This window comes from Saccoglossus kowalevskii, chromosome 22, assembly GCF_978046115.1.
Source record: "Saccoglossus kowalevskii chromosome 22, keSacKowa6.1, whole genome shotgun sequence".
In the NCBI taxonomy this organism is placed as follows: domain Eukaryota; kingdom Metazoa; phylum Hemichordata; class Enteropneusta; family Harrimaniidae; genus Saccoglossus; species Saccoglossus kowalevskii.
Window position 1 is genome coordinate 20,463,515 of NC_140662.1, and position 20,119 is coordinate 20,483,633.

General features: G+C 36.9%; 1 pseudogene across 1 annotated transcript in view; it reads right to left on the reverse strand.

Annotated features, from left to right (window-relative positions):
* Positions 1 to 20,119, reverse strand: part of LOC144357188 (uncharacterized) — a 110,984-nt pseudogene that overhangs the window by 24,117 nt on the left and 66,748 nt on the right. The window lies entirely within an intron of this gene.

A 20,119-nucleotide genomic window follows, 5' to 3' on the forward strand; every position in this document is an offset into this window, starting at 1 on the left:
ACCAATCAATTTCGAACTACATTGTAGAATATTGGAGTGCATTTTGGTGTAATTTCACTAAACTAACCATTCGCGCCAGGTGAACCACTTATTATATTATATTATATTATATTATATTATATTATATTATATTATATTATATTATATTATATTATATTATATTATATTATATTATATTATATTATATTATATTATATTATGCTTTTTGGTTCACGGGTAAAATAAAATAAAAGACGATCACGTAACAGTACAAAAACACCTTGGAACCCCGTAGGCAGGCCGGTGACACCGGTTCGCACTTAAGGGGGTACCACCCCCCCTGCCAAATTCCAAGGGAAAATCAAAACATTTAAAACACAGAACAAGTAACATAAAACATATATGCGCTGCTGTAAGTGTGTGCAATGATAGCCCACCAAGAGGACAAAACTCTTGGCTCCTGTGCGTGTGCTAAGTTTGTAAATACAATGATGTTCGTTTGTATCGATGTTTAACAACAAGACAAAGCAACTTCCTGCTTTAAATAGATCGTACCTGCCATGTTTACAGTAGAATGCGAAGTGTGTTATCCTCGATTTTACATAGTGCATCCTCTACCGTCCACATAATCTCAAATTCAGGCAGTTGGTTCATGATCCGGAAACATTCATATTCTGTTTCAAGCCTCGACTTAATACTTTGAATAAAAATGTCCAGAGGCTCACTCGATCCTTTGTTTTGCCTTTTATTACGACGGCTGACATGAATTGCAACCTTAGCCATGCACGCTAAGGAACAAAATAAACCTTGTGCCTTGCTCGACATAAAGTGTTTTGAGCGATGGGGTGGTAAAATAGTGAACCACCAAATCGGAATGCGAAAATCTGGTTGAAGCAGTCGCGACGCGATGTTATTAAAATAATGGAGTAAGGCGCTATTGGATGGACAATCATAAAAAATGTGTTGAAGTGTGTCAACTTCATCACAAAAGGGACATTTATCTGAATTGTTCAAACGAGCTTTGAACAGAAATCTCCCCGTTGGAAAGGCACCATGGACAATACGCCACTGCAGATCCCCATATTTGTTAATGACTGGTGTTTCATAGCAATCCTTGAAGTTGGGTTTAGCACTTTCAGGCAGACTAAGGATGTCCCGCCAAACAGTGTCAAGTTTTTGTAAGTGTTGTGTTATTGACTGGACACGTATTAGATATTTATAGATTGCGCCTTTTTCAAACTTATATAGTGGCAAATTTAGTTCATCAGAAAAGTGCAGTTCAAAGCTATGATGTGAAAGAGGTTGATTACACTTCCCATTCCCTTTGAAGTAGGTGTTGATAGTATCTTTCCATTTGGTAGGAATAGAATCGTGAATGACCTTGATACTGAGATGGAGAATACGCTCGGAATAGATTTTAATTTTATCCGACATATCAGCGGCCTCCAACCAAGTTTTATTCGTTTCTGATACCAAATCACATACTTTGGTTATTCCCGCGTCAACAAAATGTCTGAGCGCAAAAGGCTCATTTCGTATGGGATGTATGATGAGTGGGTTGTTAAACAGTGGCTCATTAAGAATATCAGTTACGTTATTATCATTGAACTTACGCACTTTCTCTACAGATTTCCAACACTGGAGGAGCTCATAATAAAATAATGGCAATCTTTGTAAAGGTGCTTTGATAGTGGTGCATAGAAGTTGACTTGCATATGACATATTGCTCGCTTGCATAAAAAAGTAGTCTGTGAACTTAAAACAGGGGTGGTCATGGTTATTATATAGATATCTTTGAATATAGGAAAGTCGCATAGTACTTATGCGTGTTGGAAGATGTGTAACATTTTGTCCACCTCTTTCCAAGGGGAGGTACAGTGTTGCAGCAGATACCCAATGTCGCCCTTGCCAAAAGAAGTCGAGCAGCATTTTCTGTACCTTCAGAACTACGTCCGATGGCGGCACAAGGCTATTAAAGCGATACATTAACTGCGATGAAATCAGATTATTAATGATAAGAGCGCGCGTTCTGTAAGACATGCTGTAAACAAAATGATTCCAGAAGTTGATCTTATTATTTACTTTTGCAACAAGTTCAGCCCAGTTCTGATTTGTATAAGTTAGATTATTCCCAAGATAAACACCCAACAGTTTCAACCCCTCGCTGTTCCATTTTATATTGAGAGGGGAGTAGGTGATGTTGCGCCAGCTACCTACCCATAACCCTTCTGATTTTTCGAGATTGATTTTAGAGTTTGACGCAAGCTCGTAGACATGTAACCAGCGACTTAGTAAGTTGAAATCCTGCTTGCGAGTTATGAAAAATTCCACGTCGTCGGCGTAAGCGGTGAGTTTAGAACGTTGGTTTTTGCTGTGAGGTATAACCAACCCTTCAATGTTTTCATCATTCCTAATTTTATGAAGTAGTGGTTCAATGGCAATGACGTAGAGGGCAGTGGACATTGAACACCCTTGCCTAATGCCACGGGCCACTGTGATGGGTGTAGTAAGGGCGCAGTTAACGCGGACCAGGGACTGGGCATTGGTATACATGAGGCGAATGTAAGAAAGGAAACGGTCACCAAAACCAAAGGCACGAAGCGTATTAAAGAGGTGTCCGTGATTTATCCTATCAAATGCCTTTTCCTGGTCAATGGCAACAATAGCCAGGGGCGAGTTAGTTAAGTTGACATAGTCAATACTGTCACGAAGTAGATTTATATTGTCGTGAATATGCCTGTTTGGTATGCTGCAAGTTTGGTCTGGATGAATAATGCTGCCTAAAACACCGCGCAAACGCAATGCAAGCGATTTAGTGAACATTTTGTAATCGCTACATAACAGACTCACGGGTCGCCAGTGTTTTACGTTGGTAACGTCACCTTCTTTAGGGAGAAGAGTGACCACGGCCCTTGTGCAGGATAGGGGGAGCACATTTTCGTTTGTGGCAGCATTAAATACATCGCACAGATCACTTCCAATGATATGCCAAAAAGTTTGGTAAAATTCGTTTGGTATTCCGTCGATACCGGGAGTACGCCCATGGCGAAGTAGTTTGACCGTGGCACTCAGTTCGTCAAACGTGATTGGTTTGTCAAGGTCATCACGATCTGTTTCATTTAGTTGAGGTAGCCCTTCAAGGAGGCTATTTTGAGCTTCAATGTCAATGTTATCAGGTGTATACAGGTTATTGTAAAAGGTGTGTATGATTTTCCGTATTTCAGTTTGATTTTCAGTAAGAGTATTATCCTGGTGCCTCAACTGAAAGATCGCCTTTTTGGTTCCCTTCTTTTTCTCTAACTGGAAAAAGAAGGAATTGCAAACATCACTTTCATTTAAAAACTGATGTCGCGCACGCGTAGCACTGCCTTTGTGTTCACGTTGAACAAGGCGTGCGAGAAGTTTTTTCTTTTCAGTGTAACTGTTTAAGAGCGGTGCATCGTGTGCAGTACAACGTTCGATGGTTTTAATTTCCATTTCCAATGCTTGTTTTTCGGTTTTGTATTTATTTTGTTTGAGTGTGCAATACTGTTGTGTGAGTAACTTTATTTTATTTTTGCCAATATCCCACCATGTCTGTATATTTACATAATTATTTCGAAGTGTTTGCCACTTCGCCCAAAAATCAGTTAAGATTGCCACATACACTTCATCGCGCAGAATTTCTGTATTCATACACCACACTGGACTTTTGTTTTTACTGTCACCAATGGCGATGTTGATGTAGACAAGGGAATGGTCAGAAAAAGCTAATGCGCCATTGCTTATGTCAATATTCTTAATTTTCCCACGCATACATTTGCTGACATAAAACCTATCAAGGCGCACAAGCGTACCACCACGCCCCCAAGTAAAGTTTAATGTGTTCCCGTGGTATTGGCGCCATGCATCAAACAGTTTGTGATGATTCAGGACAGATTTGAGGAGCTTTGCAGTGCGCTCGTTCGGTTCAGTCCCTCTATTACGGTCAATGTCGGGTTCAGTAGTACAATTAAAATCGCCTCCCATGATTACTGGGTCATTATTTAGAGAACTGATGAATTGTTCAATTTTAGTGAAGCATTCCACACGCTCAGCACCATTAATAGGTGCATAGACATTAATTATGTGAACAAGATTTTCATTAATTTCAACATGAGCGTGCAACACGTACCCAGGCATGATCTCAGATTGTGATAAAATATTCACAGTTGCTCCTGGCGAAAACAAAATAGCCACACCCGCACGATTAACAGTGCCATGAGAAAAAATACCAAGGCCACGCCACACAAGTTTCCAAATATTTTCATCGGAGACAAGAGAGTGTGTTTCTTGTAGCATATAAATATTACAGGAATGGTCACGCTTGAGATAATTGAAAACACTGTACCGTTTGAGGGCGTCCCGGCAACCATTGACATTGTAAGTTGCGCATGTAATTGTGTTTGCCATCATAACAAGGGAAATTAAAAATCAGCGATAAAGTTACCCGTTTTGATTTGCTGTTTAATTTTTTTAATGAGTCTGTGCATGCGAGATTTATCAGATGTGTTCAACTGCGTGGTATTTCGGTAGTTTATCAGATGTCGAACCAATATTTTAAGATTGGGGCAAAATTCAAAACACTTGTCTATAAATCTACGTGAGTGAAGTGTAGACACTAAAAAGGTTTTGATATTAGCGTTTGATATTGTTGATTCGCTGTTATCAGTACATGTTGAAACATTTGAAATGATAGACCCCTCATTCTCACTACATTCGCTGGCAGTTTCCTCCATATCATCAGCGGTTTTATTTTGTGACATAGGTGTGCTGAAAAGGTCTTGTGATTGATCAGTTAAACCACTTAAATCAATGGGGAGTTCGGATAGCGGCGAATCGCGCGGGGATTCAACTGTGAACTCAAGTGAGGGAGATGATGGAAATGGGGCCGACTCCGTAAGCTCGGGCTGTGGCTTTGGAGTGCACACTGTTACATTGGCATATACGTGGGGAAATGGTTTGTGGGGTGGAGGGGGTGGGGGAGGCGATGGTGGTGCAATGGAAGGGGAAGGAGGGGTTCGTACCCTCTCTTCATCAATCGGACAATTTTGTTCAACAATTTCGATTGCATTTTCATCGTTACGCTTTTTAGAACTTGGTTCACATTTATTTTCGTCATTTAACTGGTCATTGTTTTGTTCTTCTCTATGAACTGGTGATCTAGAGCGCGTGCGCTTTTTGCTCATATATTTGGATGAATCTGTATTCATTTCAGTTTCAATTTCAATGTTATCTGTTGTACCATCGGTCTCATGATTGTTTATCTCAGTATCTGATGCTTGGGTGTTAATTATATCAGTTATGTCATCGTCTTTGTCGTGCAATTTGTCAGGGGAATTTAAATTAGTTATTACATTCACCTGTTGAGAGTCTGTTTGAGTGCTATTTTGGGCACTATTGTTTTCATCATTCATCATTTGCATATTCGTTGTTTGAGAGTTTGGGCAAGTTTTACGTGTATGTCCCTTCATGTTACATGAAAAGCACGTCAATTCGTCAGACGAAACGTAAATATTATATGTCTGACCTTGAAAAGTAATAGGTAATAAACCGTTGATATTGAGATCTTTTAAATATACATAAACTTGGCGGCGAAAAGACTTTACATGTTTCAGTGCTGGTCTTTTGCACCCGAGTGGGATCGCTCGCACCGCGCTCATGACACGCCCGTATTTAGCTAAGGCATCTGTAATAAAATTGTCAGGTAAAAAAGGGGGAACATTTGATAGCACAATTTTTGTAGAGGGCCGGACAAGAGGTTCAACAGAAACATGGAGGTCTCCAATGTCAAGGCCAGCGGCAGAAACCATGTCGACCCATGTAACCTTATTTAAAAAGACAATAACCGATCGGTTCATACGGGATGCAGCCACAATATTACTGGCCCCGACTAAATCTGCAACCGACTCCACATAAGTTTCAACAGGAATGCCATCAATGTTTTCACACCGTACCGCATGGCTTCTAGTAAGGTGACCTGTTGGTGTTGACGGTGGCCTTGTGTGAGCGGCAGCCATCTTGGTTGCCGACCACCTTGCCAAGGCAAAGGCAAAAAACACTCCAAAACCCACAATAATAACGAAAACAACAACTATAAATTACTCACGTAAAAGGTAGACACACTATATATACAGCTGTGTAGAAACACGGGCGCACAACGATCGCAAAAACGCAAAACAGGCAGAAAATTGGGGAGCTCTGAAAAGCACCGCGTTCACCCGATTGTATTATATTATATTATATTATATTATATTATATTATATTATATTATATTATATTATATTATATTATATTATATTATATTATATTATATTATATTATGTTTTTTGGTTCACGGGTAAAATAAAATAAAAGACGATCACGTAACAGTACAAAAACACCTTGGAACCCCGTAGGCAGGCTGGTGACGCCGGTTCGCACTTAAGGGGGTACCAACCCCCCTGCCAAATTCCAAGGGAAAATCAAAACATTTAAAACACAGAACAAGTAACATAAAATATATATGCGCTGCTGCAAGTGTGTGCAATGATATCCCACCAGGAGGACACAACTCTTGGCTCCTGTGAGTGTGCTAAGTTTGCTAATACAATGATGTTCGTTTGTATTGATGTTTAACAACAAGACAAGGCAACTTCCTGTTTTAAATAGATCATACCTGCCACAATTACAGTAGAATGCGAAGTGTGTTATCCTCGATTTTACATAGTGCATCCTCTGCCGTCCACATAATTTCAAATTAAGACAGTCGGTACGTGATCCGGGAACATTCATATTCTGTTTCAAGCCTCGACTTAATGCTTTGAATAAACATTTCCAGAGGCTCACTCGAGCCTTTGTTTTGCCTTTTATTACAACGGCTGACATGAATTGCAAGCTTAGCCATGCACGCTAAGAAACAAAATATACCTTGTGCCTTGCTAGACATAAAGTGCTTTGAGCGATGGGGTGGTGAAATGGTGAACCACCAAATAGGCATGCGAGAGTCTGGTTGAAGCAGTCGCGACGTGATGTTATTAAAATAATGGAGTAAGGCGCTATTTGATGGACTATCATAAAAAATGTGTTGAAGTGTGTCAACTTCATCACAAAAAGGACATTTATCAAAATTGTTCAAACGAGCTTTGAACAGAAATCCCCCCCCCGTTGGAAAGGCACCATGGGCAATACGCCACTGCAGATCCCCATATTTGTTAATGACTGGTGTTTCATAGCAATCCTTGAAGTTTAGCACTTTCAGGCAGACTAAGGATGTCCCGCCAAACAGTGTCAAGTTTTTGTGGGTGTTGTATTATTGACTGGACACGTATTAGATATTTATAGATTGCGCCCTTTTCAAACTTATATAGTGGCAAATTTAGTTCACCAGAAAAGTGCAGTTGAAGGCTATGATGTGAAAGAGGTTGATTACACTTCCCGTTCCCTTTGAAGTAAGTGTTGATAGTATCTTTCCATTTGGTAGGAATATAATCGTGAATGACCTTGATACTGAGATGGAGAATACGCTCCGAATGGATTTTCATTTTATCCGACATATCAGCGGTCTCCAACGAAGTTTTATTCGTTTCTGAAACCAAATCACATACTTTGGTTATTCCCGCGTCAACAAAGTGTCTGAATGCAAAAGGCTCATTTATTATGAGTGGGTTGTTGAACAGTGGCTCATTAAGAATATCAGTTACGTTATTATCATTGAATTTACGCACTTTATCTACAGATTTCCAACACTGGAGGAGCTCACAATAAAATAATGGCAATCTATGTAAAGGTGCTTTGATAGTGGTGCATAGTAGTTGACTTGCATATGACATATTGCTCGCTTGCATAAAAAAGTAGTCTGTGAACTTAAAACAGGGGTGGTCATGATTATTATAAATAAATAAAAAAATAAATAAGTTTATTCTCCTTATTATAACCAATACAATAATAGAATCAATATATATATATATATATATATATATATATATATATATATATATATATATATACATAAAATGTACAAGAAAACAACAAGTTCATTAAGTATACAAACGATATTTTTTGTATTCTTTTTTGAATATGTTTCTCGACTGTATAGATCTAATATGAGTCGGAATTGTGTTCCATATTTTCGGGCCGATATATTTTATAGAAAATTTACCATATTTTTTCTTAACTTTGGGGAGAGAAAGATTACAGTTGTAGTTTTATCTTGTGTTATAATTATGTTCGATCTGCGGGAAGTAGTTGTGGAAAATTGGTGGTAATCTATCATAAATTGCATCATGCACTAAGGTTCCAATTTGTAGAGAATGTTGTTTATAAATATCAAAAATGCCTAATTGTTTAAACAAAGGTGCTGAGGGTGTATTGTAATTTTTAAAGGCGATAATGCGAACAATGCGTTTTTGTATACGTAAAATGTTTTGCAGATGACATTGATATGTATTTCCCCAAACCTCTAATCCATAAGAAATGTGGGGAAGAATAAATGTGCTGTATAACATTATTAATACTGTCCGTGGAATTAAAAATCTAAGCTTGAAAAATATACCTGCTAATTTACTGATTTTTTTTCTTTACTAGTGATATATGATTTGTCCATGTCAGATGTTTATCCAGAGTAATTCCAATGTGATTATTAAAGCCGCAAGCGGCGTCACCGGGGCCCAAGCTGATAAGATTATGTTTCATAATTAATGAGGTCACATGTTAGACAATCAAGTAGCTTGTATTATCAGTAACATGAGGTCGAAATGAAGTTGGTACCATGTATTTACCTGGTTTGGTTATCGAAATATGGTTTTCAGGATATATAATGAGCCATGTTCTTATGCACAATAATGAGATTACATAATCATATATAGCCATTTCTAATGTCAGTTACATCTTTCATTCAATGTCTTCATAATGACACTAGTTACATGTCCTGCTCTGCGACAGTGTTTCAGATATGACTGCTATGCATATTAATGAGTTCACATGACCATATATGGTCATCTGTTATTTTAATCAAATCTCTTGTTCACTGTTGTCATAATGACACAGGATTCATCTTCCTAACTGCAACAGTGTTTGAGATATAACGATTACGCATATTAATGAGCTCACGTGAAGATGACCATATATGGTCATCTGTTATTTTAATCAAATCTTTTGTTCAATGTTGTCATAATAACACAGGATTCCACTTCCTAACTGCAACAGTGTTTGAGATATGACAGTTATGCATATTAATGAGCTCACATGACCATATATGGTCATTTGTTATTTTAATCGAATCTCTTGTTCAAGGTTGTCATAATAACACAGGATTCATCATCCTAACTACAACAGTGCTTGAGTTATAACAGTTATGCATATTAATGAGGTTAGAAGCCCCCACCCCATGGGTGCCCAGCCACGTGGCCTAACAGTGTGCTATTGGGGCAAAATGATGCATCTGATGACACAAATGCACATACAAAATTTGAAAGAAATCAGACTAATACAAAACACGTAGTTGCATAATTTCTATTTTCACAAAATCCAAGATGGCGGCCAAACCACGTGACTGATCAAAATAATATTATTTTTCTCGTATGCAGCTAAGGCCAGGCATGGTAAATATAAAAACATCTAGTAGATTGGTTGAATCGTCTCTGAGAAACAAATACCCAAACTTTTGGTCAATTTTGCTTAAAATCCAAAATGGCGGCCAAACCATGTGACTGATCTGAAATTTTTTTAGGTTTCTGAAAGGGCTTGATACACAGATGCCACGAAGCAAAATTGAAGTGTTGCCAGAGTAAAAAACTACTTCCTGTTTAGAAGAAATCCAAAATGGTGGCCAAACCACGTGACCAATCGTAAACATTTTTTCAAACATAAATGGGATTCATATATAGAAGCTAAATACTACATATGAGAGCATTCTGCTTGGTGGTACTGAAGAGGAAGATTTTTAAGTGTTTTTTGCCGTTTTTAGGAAAAACAAAATGGCGGGAAAAGTCACATGACCGCTAAAGTTTTTATTGCTGATATTTATTACACATGAGTTGTACTATATACCATAAAAATATCTAGACGCCTAGACCCTCAGAAAGTGGTCAAATAGCCACTTCCGGTTTTATTTCAATCCAATATGGCTGCCAAACTAATCGACCAATCAAAATTCTGAAAGCATGTTGCACTAGGTCACATTAGGGACTATAAGTATGGAGGTTTTCAGACTATTCAGTTCGGCAGTTTTCTCAAACGGCTTGACGAAAGAAGTTGTGGAAGAAAGAGGAAGAAGAAGAAAGAAGATTAAAGCCGCAAGCGGAGTCACCGGGGCCCAAGCTGATAAGATTCTGTTTCATAATTAATGAGGTCACATGTTAGACAATCAGGTAGCTCTTATTATCAGTAACATGAGGTCGAAATGAAGATGGTACCATGTATTTACCTGCTTTGGTTATCGAAATATGATTTTCAGGATATATAATGAGCCATGTTCTTATGCACAATAATGAGATTACATAATCATATATAGCCATTTCTAATGTCAGTTACATCTTTCATTCAATGTCTTCATAATGACACTAGTTACATGTCCTGCTCTGCGACAGTGTTTTAGATATGACTGCTATGCATATTAATGAGTTCACATGACCATATATGGTCATCTGTTATTTTAATCAAATCTCTTGTTCACTGTTGTCATAATAACACAGGATTCATCTTCCTAACTGCAACAGTGTTTAAGATATAATGGTTATGCATATTAATGAGTTCACATGACCATATATGATCATCTGTTATTTTAATCAAAACTCTTGTTCACTGTTGTCATGATAACACAGGAATCATCTTCCTAACTCCAACAGTGCTTGAGATATATAAGTTATGCATATTAATGAGGTTAGAAGCCCCCACCCCTTAGGCGCCCAGCGACAAAACCCAGCCACGTGCCATTCGGTTGAAAAAATGCATCTCAAAAGTAGAATGCACATATACAATTTTAGCCAAATCGGACCAATACAACACATGTAATTGCACAAGATCTGTTTTCATAAAATCCAAGATGGCGGCCAAACCATGTGACTGATCAAAATAATATTATTTTTCTCATATGGAGCTAAGGCCAGGCATGGTAAATATAAAAACATCTAGTAGATTGGTTGAATCACCTCTGAGAAACAAATGCCCAAACTTTTGGTTAATTTTGCTTAAAATCCAAGATGGCGGCCAAACCATGTGACTGATCTGAAATCTTTTTTAGGATTCTGAAAGAGATTGATATAGAGATGCCATGCAGCAATATTGAAAATAATCCCTCAAGTGTGGCATGAGTAAAAAAACTACTTCCTGTTTAGAAGAAATCCAAAATGGTGGCCAAACCATGTGACCAATCGTAATATTTTTTTTCAAACATAAATGGGATTCATATATAGAAGCCAAATACTATATATGAGAGCACTCTGCTTGATGGTTCTGAAGAAGAAGATTTTTAAGTGTTTTTTGCCGTTTTTAGGAAAAACAAAATGGCGGGAAAAGTCACATGACCGCTAAAGTTTTTATTGCTGATATTCATTACATATGAGTAGTACTATATACCATAACAAATCTAGAAGCCTAGACCCTCAGAAAGTGGTCAAACAGCCACTTCCGGTTTTATTTCAATCCAATATGGCTGCCAAAATAATTGGCCAATCAAAGTTCTGAAAGCATGTTGCACTAGGTCACATTAGGGACTATTAGTATTGAGCTTTTTCAGACAATTCAGTTTAGCAGTTTTCTCAAACGGCTTGACGAAAGAAGTTGTGGAAGAAAGAAGAAGAAGAAGATTAAAGCCGCAAGCGGCATCACCGGGGCCCAAGCTGATAAGTTTCTGTTTCATAATTAATGAGGTCACATGTTAGACAATCAGGTAGCTCTTATTATCAGTAACATGAGGTCGAAATGAAGTTGGTACCATGTATTTACCTGGTTTGGTTATCGAAATATGGTTTTCAGGATATATAATGAGCCATGTTCTTATGCACAATAATGAGATTACATAATCATATATAGCCATTTCTAATGTCAGTTATCTCTTTCATTCAATGTCTTCATAATGACACTAGTTACATGTCCTGCTCTGCGACAGTGTTTCAGATATGACTGCTGTGCATATTACTGAGTTCACATGACCATATATGGTCATCTGTTATTTTAATAAAATTTCTTGTTCACTGTTGTCATAATAACACAGGATTCATCTTCCTAACTGCAACAGTGTTTAAGATATAATGATTATGCATATTAATGAGTTCACATGACCATATATGGTCATCTGTTATTTTAATCAAATCTCTTGTTCACTGTTGTCATAATAACACAGGATTCATCTTCCTAACTGCAACAGTGTTTAAGATATAATGGTTATGCATATTAATGAGCTCACATGACCATAAATGGTCATTTGTTATTTTAATCAAATCTCTTGTTCACTGTTGTCATAATGACACAGGATTCATCTTCCTAACTGCAACAGTGTTTGAGATATAACGATTACGCATATTAATGAGCTCACATGACTATATATGGTCATCCATTATTTTAATCAAATCTTTTGTTCAATGTTGTCATAATAACACAGGATTCCACTTCCTAACTGCAACAGTGTTTGAGATATAACGATTATGCATGTTAATTAGCTCACATGACCATATATGGCCATCCGTTATTTTAATCAAATCTTTTGTTCAATGTTGTCATAATAACACAGGATTCATCTTCCTAGCTGCAACAGTGTTTAAGATATAATGGTTATGCATATTAATGAGCTCACATGACCATAAATGGTCATTTGTTATTTTAATCAAATCTCTTGTTCACTGTTGTCATAATAACACAGGATTCATCATCCTAACTACAACAGTGCTTGAGTTATAACAGTTATGCATATTAATGAGGTTAGAAGCCCCCACCCCATGGGTGCCCAGCCACGTGGCCTAACAGTGTGCTATTGGGGCAAAATGATGCATCTGATGACACAAATGCACATACAAAATTTGAAAGAAATCAGACTAATACAAAACATGTAGTTGCATAATTTCTATTTTCACAAAATCCAAGATGGCGGCCAAACCACGTGACTGATCAAAATAATATTATTTTTCTCGTATGCAGCTAAGGCCAGGAATGGTAAATATAAAAACATCTAGTAGATTGGTTGAATCGTCTCTGAGAAACAAATACCCAAACTTTTGGTCAATTTTGCTTAAAATCCAAAATGGCGGCCCAACCATGTGACTGATCTGAAATTTTGTTTAGGTTTCTGAAAGGGCTTGATACACAGATGCCATGAAGCAAAATTGAAAATATTCCCTCAAATGTTTCCAGAGTAAAAAACTACTTCCTGTTTAGAAGAAATCCAAAATGGTGGCCAAACCACGTGACCAATCGTAAACATTTTTTCAAACATAAATGGGATTCATATATAGAAGCTAAATACTACATATGAGAGCATTCTGCTTGGTGGTTCTGAAGAAGAAGATTTTTAAGTGTTTTTTGCCGTTTTCAGGAAAAACAAAATGGCGGGAAAAGTCACATGACCGCTAAAGTTTTTATTGCTGATATTTATTACACATGAGTTCTACAATATACCATGAAAAAATCTAGACGCCTAGACCCTCAGCAAGTGGTCAAACAGCCACTTCCGGTTTTATTTCAATCCAATATGGCTGCCAAACTAATTGACCAATCGAAATTCTAAAAGCACGTTGCACCAGTTCACATTAGGCACTATCAGTATAGAGCATTATCAGACCATTCCGTTCAGCGGTTTTCTCAAACGACTTGACGAAAAAAGTTACGGAAGAAAGAAAGAAAGAATTAAAGCCGCAAGCGGCGTCACCGGGGCCCAAGCTGACAAGATTCTGTTTCATAATTAATGTGGTCACATGTTAGACAGTCAGGTAGCTTGAATTATCAGTAACATGAGGTCAAAATGAAGGTGGTACCATGTATTTACCTGGTTTGGTTATCGAAATAGGGTTTTCAGGATATATAATGAGCCATGTTCTTATGCACAATAATGAGATTACATAATCATATATAGCCATTTCTAATGTCAGTTACATCTTTCATTCAATGTCTTCATAATGACACTTGTTATATGTCCTGCTCTGCGACAGTGTTTTAGATATGACTGCTTTGCATATTAATGAGTTCACATTACCATATATGGTCATCTGTTATTTTAATCAAATCTCTTGTTCACTGTTGTCATAATAACACAGGATTCATCTTTCTAACTGCAACAGTGTTTAAGATATAATGGTTATGCATATTAATGAGTTCACATGACCATATATGGTCATCTGTTATTTTAATCAAATCTCTTGTTCACTGTTGTCATAATAACACAGGATTCATCTTGTTAACTGCAACAGTGTTTAAGATATAATGGTTATGCATATTAATGAGTTCACATGACCATATATGGTAATCTGTTATTTTAATGAAATCAATTGTTTAATGTTGTCATAATAACACAGGTTTCATCTTCCTAACTCCAACAGTGCTTGAGATATATCAGTTATGCATATTAATGAGGTTAGAAGCCCCCCACCCCTTAGGCGCTTGGCGACAAAACCCAGCCACGTGCCATTCGGTTGAAAGAATGCATCTCATGAGTAGAATGCACATGTACAATTTTAGCCAAATCGGACCAATACAACACATGTAAATGCACAAGGTTTGTTTTCATAAAATCCAAGATGGCGGCCAAACCATGTGACTGATCAAAATAATATTATTTTTCTCATATGGAGATCAGGCCAGGCATGGTAAATATAAAAACATCTTGTAGATTGGTTGAATCACCTCTGAGAAACAAATGCCCAAACTTTTGGTCAATTTTGCTTAAAATCCAAGATGGCGGCCAAACCATGTGACTGATCTGAAATCTTTTTTAGGTTACTGAAAGGGATTGATATACAGATGCCATGAAGCAAAATTGAAAATAATCCCTCAAGTTTTGCCAGAGTAAAAAACTACTTCCTGTTTAGAAGAAACCCAAAATGGCGGCCAAACCATGTGACCAATCATAACAATTTTTTCAAACGTAAATGGGATTCATATATAGAAGCCAAATACTACATATGAGAGCATTCTGCATAGTGGTTCTAAAGAAGAAGATTTTCAAGTGTTTTTTGCCGTTTTTAGGAAAAACAAAATGGCGGGAAAAGTCACATGACCGCTAAAGTTTTTATTGTTGATATCTATTACACATGAGTTGTACTATATACCATAAAAAAATCTAGATGCCTAGACCCTCAGAAAGTGGTCAAACAGCCACTTCCGGTTTTATTTCAATCCAATATGGCTGCCAAACTAATTGACCAATCGAAATTCTGAAAGCATGTTGCACCAGTTCACATTATGGACTATCAGTATGAAGCATTATCAGACCATTCCGTTCAGCGGTTTTCTCAAACGGCTTGACGAAAAAAGTTACGGAAGAAAGAAGAAAGAAGATGAAGAAATTAAAGCCGCAAGCGGCGTCACCGGGGCCCAAGCTGACAAGATTCTGTTTCATAATTAATGAGATCAAATGTTAGACAATCAGGTAGCTTGAATTATCAGTAACATGAGATCAAAATGAAATTGGTACCATGTATTTACCTGGTTTTGTTATCGAAATATGGTTTTCAGGATATAAAATGAGCCATGTTTTTATGCACAATAATGAGATCACATAATCATATATAGCCATTTCTAATGTCAGTTACATCTTTCATTCAATGTCTTCATAATGACACTAGTTACATGTCCTGCTCTGCGACAGTGTTTTAGATATGACTGCTATGCATATTAATGAGATCACATGACCATATACGGTCATCTGTTATTTTTATCAAATCTCTTGTTCACTGTTGTCATAATAACACAGGATTCATCTTCCTAAGTACAACAGTGTTTAAAATATAATGGTTATGCATATTAATGAGTTCACATGACCATATATGGTAATCTGTTATTTTAATGAAATCAATTGTTTAATGTTGTCATAATAACACAGGTTTCATCTTCCTAACTCCAACAGTGCTTGAGATATATCAGTTATGCATATTAATGAGGTTAGAAGCCCCCACCCCTTAGGCGCCCAGCGACAAAACCCAGCCACGTGCCATTCGGTTGAAAGAATGCATCTCAAGAGTAGTATGCACATATACAATTTTATCCAAATCGGACCAATACAACACATGTAATTGCACAAGATTTGTTTTCATAAAATCCAAGATGGCGGCCAAACCATGTGACTGATCATAATAATATTATTTTTCTCATATGGAGCTAAGGCTAGGCATGGTAAATATAAAAACATCTAGTAGATTGGTTGAATCACCTCTGAGAAACAAATGCCCGAACTTTTGGACAATTTTGCTTAAAATCCAAGATAGCGGCCAAACCATGTGACTGATCTGAAATCTTTTTTAGGTTTCTGAAAGAGATTGATATAGAGATGTCATACAGCAATATGGAAAATAATCTCTCAAGTGTGGCATGAGTAAAAAAACTACTTCCTGTTTAGAAGAAACCCGATATGGCGGCCAAACCACGTGACCAATCACAATAATTTTTTCAAACATAAATGGGATTCATATATAGAAGAAAAATACTACATATGAGAGCATTCTGCTTGGTGGTTCTGAAGAAGAAGATTTTTAAGTGTTTTTTGCCGTTTTTAGGAAAAACAAAATGGCGGGAAAAGTCACATGACCGCTAAAGTTTTTATTGCTGATATCTATTACACATGAGTTGTACTATATGCCATAAAAAAAATCTAGACGCCTAGACCCTCAGAAAGTGGTCAAACAGCCACTTCCGGTTTTATTTCAATCCAATATGGCTGCCAAACTAATTGACCAATCGAAATTCTGAAAGCATGTTGCACCAGTTCACATTAGGGACTATCAGTATAGAGCATTATCAGACCATTCCCTTCAGCGGTTTTCCCAAACGGCTTGACGAAAAAAGTTACGGAAGAAAGAAAGAAAGAAAGAAAGAAAAAACTGAACGATAATAATAGGGCCCTCGCCCTTTGGGCTTGGGCCCCTAATTAAAGCCGCAAGCGGCATCACCGGGGCCCAAGCTGACAAGATTCTGTTTCATAATTAATGAGGTCACATGTTAGACAATCAGGTAGCTTGAATTATCAGTAACATGAGGTCAAAATGAAGTTGGTACCATGTATTTACTTGGTTTGGTTATCAAAATATGGTTTTCAGGATATATAATGAGCCATGTTCTTATGCACAATAATGAGATTACATAATCATATATAGCCATTTCTAATGTCGGTTACATCTTTCATTCAATGTCTTCATAATGACACTAGTTACATGTCCTGCTCTGCGACAGTGTTTTAGATATGACTGCTATGCATATTAATGAGCTCACATGACCATATATGGTCATCTGTTATTTTAATCAAATCTCTTGTTCACTGTTGTCATAATAACACAGGATTCATCTTCCTAACTGCAACAGTGTTTAAGATATAATGGTTATGCATATTAATGAGTTCACATGACCATATATGGTCATCTGTTATTTTAATCAAATCTCTTGTTCACTGTTGTCATGATAACACAGGATTTATCTTCCTAACTGCAACATTGTTTAAGATATAATGGTTATGCATATTAATGAGTTCACATGACCATATATGGTCATCTGTTATTTTAATCAAATCTCTTGTTCACTGTTGTCATAATAACACAGGATTCATCTTCCTAACTGCAACAGTGTTTAAGATATAATGGTTATGCATATTAATGAGTTCACATGACCATATATGGCCATCTGTCATTTTAATGGAATCACTTTTTTAATGTTGTCATAATAACACAGGTTTTATCTCCCTAACTGCAACAGAGCTTGAGATATATCAGTTATGCATATTAATGAGTTTAGAAGCCCCCACCCCATGGGTGCCCAGCCACGTGGCCTAGCAGTGTGCTATTGGGGCAAAATGATGCATCTGATGACACAAATGCACATACAAAATTTGAAAGAAATCAGACTAATACAAAACATGTAGTTGCATAATTTCTATTTTCACAAAATCCAAGATGGCGGCCAAACCACGTGACTGATCAAAATAATATTATTTTTCTCGGATGCAGCTAAGGCCAGGCATGGTAAATATAAAAACATCTAGTAGATTGGTTGAATCGTCTCTGAGAAACAAATACCCAAACTTTTGGTCAATTTTGCTTAAAATCCAAAATGGCGGCCAAACCATGTGACTGATCTGAAATTTTTTTTAGGTTTCTGAAAGGGCTTGATACACAGATGCCATGAAGCAAATTTGAAAATATTCCCTCAAGTGTTGCCAGAGTAAAAAACTACTTCCTGTTCAGAAGAAATCCAAAATGGTGGCCAAACCACGTGACCAATCGTAAACATTTTTTCAAACGTAAATGGGATTCATATATAGAAGCTAAATACTACATATGAGAGCATTCTGCTTGGTGGTTCTGAAGAAGAAGATTTTAAAGTGTTTTTTGCCGTTTTTAGGAAAAACAAAATGGCGGGAAAAGTCACATGACCGCTAAAGTTTTTATTGCTGATATTTATTACACATGAGTTGTACTATATACCATAAAAAAATCTAGACGCCTAGACCCTCAGAAAGTGGTCAAACAGCCACTTCCGGTTTTATTTCAATCCAATATGGCTGCCAAACTAATTGGCCAATCGAAATTCTGAAAGCATGTTGCACCAGTTCACATTAGGGACTATCAGTATAGAGCATTATCAGACCATTCCGTTCAGCAGTTTTCTCAAACGGCTTGACGAAAGAAGTTGTGGAAGAAAGAAGAAGAAGAAGAAATTAAAGCCGCAAGCGGCGTCACCGGGGCCCAAGCTGATAAGTTTCTGTTTCATAATTAATGAGGTCACATGTTAGACAATCAGGTAGTTTGAATTATCAGTAACATGAGGTCGAAATGAAGTTGGTACCATGTATTTACCTGGTTTGGTTATCAAAATATGGTTTTCAGGATATATAATGAGCCATGTTCTTATGCACAATAATGAGATTACATAATCATATATAGCCATTTCTAATGTCAGTTACATCTTTCATTCAATGTCTTCATAATGACACGAGTTACATGACCTGCTCTGCGACTGTGTTTTAGATATGACTGCTTTGCATATTAATGAGTTCACATGACCATATATGGTCATCTGTTATTTTAATCAAATTTCTTGTTCACTGTTGTCATAATAACACAGGATTCATCTTCCTAACTGCAACAGTGTTTAAGATATAATGGTTATGCATATTAATGAGTTCACATGACCATATATGGTCAAATGTTATTTTAATCAAATCTCTTGTTCACTGTTGTCATAATAACACAGGATTCATCTTCCTAACTGTGACAGTGTTTTAGATATGACTGCTATGCATATTAATGAGTTCACATGACCATATATGGTTATCTGTTATTTTAATCAAATCTCTTGTTCACTGTTGTCATAATGACACAGGATTCCACTTCCTAACTGCGACAGTGTTTAAGATGTAATGGTTATGCATATTAATGAGTTCACATGACCATATATGGTTATCTGTTATTTTAATCAAATCTCTTGTTCATTGTTGTCATAATGACACAGGATTCATCTTCCTAACTGCAACAGTGTTTGAGATATAACGATTACGCATATTAATTAGCTCACATGACTATATATGGTCATCTGTTATTTTAATCAAATCTTATGTTCAATGTTGTCATAATAACACAGGATTCCACTTTTTAACTGCAACAGTGTTTGAGATATGACAGTTATGCATATTAATGAGCTCACATGACCATATATGGTCATTTGTTATTTTAATCGAATCTCTTGTTCAAGGTTGTAATAATAACACAGGATTCATCATCCTAACTACAACAGTGCTTGAGTTATAACAGTTATGCATATTAATGAGGTTAGAAGCCCCACCCCATGGGTGCCCAGCCACGTGGCCTAACAGTGTGCTATTGGGGCAAAATGATGCATCTGATGACACAAATGCACATACAAAATTTGAAAGAAATCAGACTAATACAAAACATGTAGTTGCATAATTTCTATTTTCACAAAATCCAAGATGGCGGCCAAACCACGTGAC